This window comes from Triticum aestivum, chromosome 6B, assembly GCF_018294505.1.
Source record: "Triticum aestivum cultivar Chinese Spring chromosome 6B, IWGSC CS RefSeq v2.1, whole genome shotgun sequence".
Classification (NCBI taxonomy): domain Eukaryota; kingdom Viridiplantae; phylum Streptophyta; class Magnoliopsida; order Poales; family Poaceae; genus Triticum; species Triticum aestivum.
Window position 1 is genome coordinate 215553412 of NC_057810.1, and position 5909 is coordinate 215559320.

Sequence of the window (5909 nt, forward strand, 5' to 3'; positions counted from 1 at the left end):
CCCCTTGGCATAGCTATAAGTAACATAATTTATCATCAACCAAAAGTCATTATTATATGCAAACAAGTATGTCAACATGAAGAGAAAACATAAACTTAAGCGTAATGCAATGCATGACCCGACCCATCCTATTGTGCATCAGTGTGTCAATTTGGTGTTCATCCAATAGTCAGAATCTCAATCAATCCTAAATTCAAAACTAAGTTAGGCTCTTATCCCAAATAGATACACCAGGACCCCTAAAGCCCGTTCTGATACCAACTGTAACACCCCAACCGACACAGCGCTTGGAATATTACCACATAACACCTTCGAAATGAAAACATGCCCTCAAAAGAATTTCGGCAGAGTTTCCTCTATTTCTAAGGACATCCACGACATGCAATTCATATAGTATATATATCGCAAAGAACTAGCACCGGTGTAAAGCACAAGGCTACAATACCATAACCGAGAACATCCTCGGTAACTTTAGGCGATAGCGTTAGTCTTAAGGGGAAATTAGCTAAGCCATACAGACCAAGAGGGTATCTCTCCAATTCAAGATGAACCACCACAGGTAGTAAAGTACAACTATACTAGGTTCTCAAAACACGGTCCTAAAGGACAATAGGTGTGAGTTCCGTGAAGTGAAAACGGTGAAGATGCTACTCCCAAGACTTCCATGCATGTCGTCCTCAGGATTTACCTAAAACAAATAAGCAACAAGGATGAGTACAAAGACTCAGCAAGTACATACATGAATAATAAGCATTACACATGTCAAGATACCAAATCTCTATTAAGCACCATACACTCATCAGCAATCAACACTTGTATTCATGCCCTACGTGCCTACATGCTCATCTCATTTCATTGCGTATACCGGTATCGCTTGAGTCGACGCCCGTCGACATCCACTCACTCCAACTTGTGGAGGTTGCCTCCACAGTAGGTCGCAACCCAACAATGGAGGTCTCAATGTGCCTACCCAAGGTAGGGAACTCTTTCTTTCACGATCATCATGTATGCAAATATGCAAATGCAAGCAAAGAACTTGAATCAACATGTCTTTGTCATCGTCATCTCCATCACAATAAACATCATAGACATGGGCGAATATTAAGATACAAAAGAAGTGCAGAGGATATGCAACGTCGTTATCCTGTCATGAACTTGCCTCAACCGCGGGGCACAACTTGTGGGTTAAAGGATCCTGAACCAGAAGTACCAACACCTGTAAGCAGGCATATATCACAACCAATACAAAAACATGGACTTAACTTCTAAGCATATATAATTCAGCTTCGCTCCTACGCATAAGACCCCAGTGCATATCAATCAACATTGATGAAATCTGAGAATATATACTTGTTCCTCTACCCAAGTCCATACATTAAAATTCTGTCCAACATAGACAGCCCACCTTGATAACTTCATAGGTTTTAATATACCAAACAAAATATAATAAATGATATGTGTTTAATCATCTACAGAACAGCATCTACAAATATCATGTTATAACTTTATTTTAATTCCACATTTAACAGGTCCTAATCTCCCAAATGAAAATACTGTACGCAGAAAACTGTATTTCTGGACAGCAAACCAAATAGACGGCTGCTCTCAAACCGTACATCCAAACGAGGCAATTAAGTACTCCACGGAAACCTTAGAACATGCTTTACAAATCATATGTAGAGCCCAACTCAAAATTCTAAGCATAACTATCCCGTTTTTCACCTAGAAGCTGGCTGTCCAGATCTGACAGTTCAGTTCTTGTGTAGTTTATGTGCAGTATTAACCGAACCAAGTTCAGTTTACAAGGAGAGATACCCAACGCTCCAGATTTTACATGGAAGCAATCAACACCTCGCAAAAATATAGATGGACTATCATCCCCAATTGATTTGGTTAATCAAAGGAACTAACAAAGAGAAGGTCCAGCCTGGGTGTCAATACCAAATAGCTAAAAGCATGGAGATCACCAATGAATTTGCAAATTGGTTCAGGAATCCCTTTCCAAATCCCGAATCTAATTCTAAACTATCAACTGCTACCCAAATCCCTAATTATGACCTAGGAGGCACCATAGAAAAGGAGAACTGGGACGTACTGCTAGCGACACGACGCCCAGCAGCCACCCCTGCTCGGCAACGACCACGGAGAGGAGATGCGTCGGGGAGAGCAGCAACCTCGCGGCTCACGGCGGCGGCAACCACCACCAGCAGCAGCGACGGCAGCAACCTCTGTTGGGAAGACCAGAGGAAGGCTTTGGTGAGGGGTAACAGGAGAGAAACAGGATTTGGGCGCAGCGTACAGCGGCGCAAGGAGCGACCAATGGCTACGCCAAGTCTGACTGGGCCTTGAGCCCATATAGGATTTTCTTTCCTCTCGTTTTGGAAAGCTTAAAGAGCTAAAATCTGCTATTTAGTCAAAAGCACCACATAGGCCAACTGGTATTCAGCCTACTACTGAGAGGTCCAAGGTTCAAATGCCAACACGCCTCTTCCATTTATTTCCCATAGTCTCTCTCTCTCTCTCTCTCTCTCTCTCTCTCATTTTCCTTTTCCTATTTTATATCATAGTCTACAAATATCGACTTTACCTTATTCATCTATATATTTAAGCATATTGGCACAATCAATTAGCAAAAGAAATCTGGGGCATTACAGATAGTTAATGTGTTCAGTTGGCTAGAATAGATGTTTCAGTTGGCCATGATACATTTTTTCAGTTTTGGCCAACATGCATGTTTAGTTGGCTAGAAAACATGTTCTTATTGCACATATACTACATGTTTTCTAAAGTGTCCACTCACAAATATCCAGTGCATGTGGGGTACAATGCATGTTTTAGTCTGTTTTAATTGGCCAGAGAACTTGTCTTAGTTGGCTTGTTTAACACATCCAGGCGGTAGAAGCTTGCTTGGCATGCATCATATTCAGTAAAGTTGGTCTCAAACCATGTTTAATGTGCAACTAGGCAGCTGTGCAACAAAACCTAAATGACTTGTGTTTAGTTGCACAACCCAGGAAATAGTAGGCTTCCACCCATGGTTAGTTGCATAGTAATTCGTGGTAGTTGTTTTCAGTTGCAATATGTCACTCATGGGGGGAGGGGGTGGAGGGTGGTGTGATGTGCCAGATTCACCTCTTTTTTGAAGCAGCTTCTCCATGGATTTGTGCTAGATCCATGGAGAAGAGGGTCTACATATGCCTACATATATGCAGTAGAAGAAAGTGGGAAGTGAAGAGGGGCAGAGGGGGCTTACCTACTTGATGCTGCTGCCTGGTATGGCTTTGAACACCCTGCCCTTAGATCTTCTTTTTTGAAGCAGCTCCTTCTTCTACTTTGGGGCTCCCATGGCGGCTGTGTAGAAGGAGGAAGAAGGGCCGGGGGCGATTCTGTTGGGTCTCCTTCTGGCGTGCAGAAAAAGAAGAAGGCAGCGTGGGAGGGGCTGGGGCGAGCGGGCGTGGGGGCGAGCTAGGGACAGCTGGCCACGTGGGGGGGGGGGGTTCTGTTCAATCGGTCGATTTGGTGGCCGCTCAATCGGTAGGGATGGTGGCCCCTTCCTTTTCTGTTTCGTGGGGGACAGGGGGTTACCTTTTTCGGCCGGCCGCTCGATCGCGCTAGTGGGCAGCCGGCCGCCCACTAGACGCGTCCTTTGTGTAATAAGCCGACACCGCCGAAAGCCTTAGATAGCAGCCGTCCACCTGTAGCCCGCATAGCGAACACCCTCCGCGAACAACAGCTCGCCAAGTGGCATCTAGCCACAATTTAACGTTTCTAGAAAAAACCCGTTTTGAGTTTTAGATCCAAATTTGTTTTTATTGCATCTTTACTTCTACAACTCCGATTTTGATAATTCTTTTTTGCTACGGATTCACAAAAATCCTATCTATCCCGTGGGCCTAACGAAAAATATTTTTATTTTTTTTAATTTCGAGTTCAAACAGATTTGTTACAAACACTAGATTGCTAATAACTTTTATTTAAAACTAGCTTTTTGATTTATACTTTTTGCTAGTGATCACTTGATCTTTTGTCTAAACAGCTGGCTTTTTAAAATTAGTTTTTGTTTATTTTAAAATAGGATTTTAGGCAAAACAGTACTGTTTTACATAGCTTAGTGTTATTTTCTTTTTCCTTAGTATTTAAATGTTTAAATTAGAACTTTTCATCACTTTTGACAAAATTAGTTTTGTTTCTGTTATTGAACAGTAGACAATGTTATTCTTCTTTTAAAAATTTATTTTATTTAGTTTTGTATGAAAACTTGTTTAGGTCATTGTTAGTGTTTCATAGAAGCTTTTTATTTGTTTCTTTTGGCATATAAAATTTTATGAAAAATACTTTCTGTTAACTTAATTGTTTTACTTTTTATTTTTTGTTAATTTATTACTTTAGTATTTTAATTGTTGTTAAGTTTTTACTTAGTGCAAAACTATATTAGATGTTTGTAGCAAAGTCATAGTTCTTCGTTAGTAGTTTTTCTTTCTAGTTTTATTTGAAGCTTCCTTTGAATTTGTTTGAGTTTTGTTATTGAGATTTCTTGGTTGTTTGAATTGTTATTTTGATTGCTAGAAGTTGCTTGCTAGAATGAGTGCTTATGTGAATGCTATGTTTGACTTGTATAGATTTTTCTTCGAAGCTTGCTAGAATGAGTGCTTATGTGAATGCTATGTTTGACTTGTATAGATTTTTCTTCGAAGAGTGACGAATAGTTCTATCAAGTTTTGTGAGAGCGTTATATCTTCATCAAGTAACCAGGCAAGTTCACTTTGACCATGCTTTCATACCTTTGTTTTTATTGCATTTAGTGGCATCTTTGTAACAACCCTCCAGTAGTGATATTGAATTCTTGTAGTTGAGTAGTATGCATGAGGTAGGAACCCATCATCCTGTTACCAAGCCCGGGACGTTATTTATTTTAATGCTACGCTATAGTAGACGGGATTTGGTATGAGTGCACGAGAGTGGTGTGAAGAAGTAGGACTCTACATCAATGACGACAACTCCATGATGGCATATGCAAGGACTGCATCTTCAAGGCCTCAAGACGTGAAGGACGGTTGACGGGCACCCTGGAGCAACCAGTGGATGGCCGGGATGCATGGAGAAGCGCCATGACATCTTGCGGAAAGCTTCACCCAGACTCAAATAGACAGAAGAATACTTCATGCCAGGAAGCTTACCTGTGCAACCGCAAGTCATTATGGGCTCTGGCTCGGTTGAGCTTAGTTGTGACTCTGGCTGGGACGATGCTAGCAGATGTAGAACTATGATAGGATTGGATGAGCACCGGACAGTGGTCGGGGGAACTCTTTGGAAAACCATGTTTCGGTCATCGTTCTCAAAGACTCTGAAGTACGAGAACGTAAAAAAGAGGGATCAAATCTTGCGGGTAAAGTGTACAAACCTCTACAGAGGGTTTAAACCTAATTGATTAGCCGTGTCCTCAGTTACGGACAATTTGAGCATCTGGACTTGGATCTATCTCGAAACTCTCAACACCAGATTGATAACATAATTGTGGGCAACTTTTGATGATTTGGGCTATGAGACATCGGTTGGCGGAACCATGTCATGATAGAAAAACTCCATAGTACAGACTCATGATATTCCTTTGTTGTAGGGAAAAATAAACCAGCTTTTACGCAAAACAAAACTCGAACACAGAGCCATAAAGCCATATTGCATATAGTATAGTTTATCATTTGTTTTTCTTATAGTGATCTTGCTAGTACATCCAATGTACTGACATACATGGCTGCAACATATTATGTTGCAGGATTATTTCTACGATGAGTAAAAGTTACGATACAGGGTTACGGTCTACACTCAACCTGCCGATGGCGTTGATGGGACTCCACACCCGATTACTTGTTTCCGCTGAGACTTATGAGGTATATATCAGTTTTACGTTA

The 5909-nt window shown here is 41.2% G+C and overlaps 1 long non-coding RNA gene across 1 annotated transcript; it reads right to left on the minus strand.

Annotated features, from left to right (window-relative positions):
- Positions 1 to 377: 377 nt before the first annotated feature.
- Positions 378 to 2687, minus strand: LOC123136642 (uncharacterized). Its single transcript, XR_006467175.1, has 2 exons — positions 2096 to 2687; positions 378 to 688 (listed from the first exon to the last, which is right to left on the minus strand). It is a non-coding gene; the product is annotated as an uncharacterized lncRNA (long non-coding RNA).
- Between the last annotated feature and the right edge of the window lie 3222 nt (positions 2688 to 5909).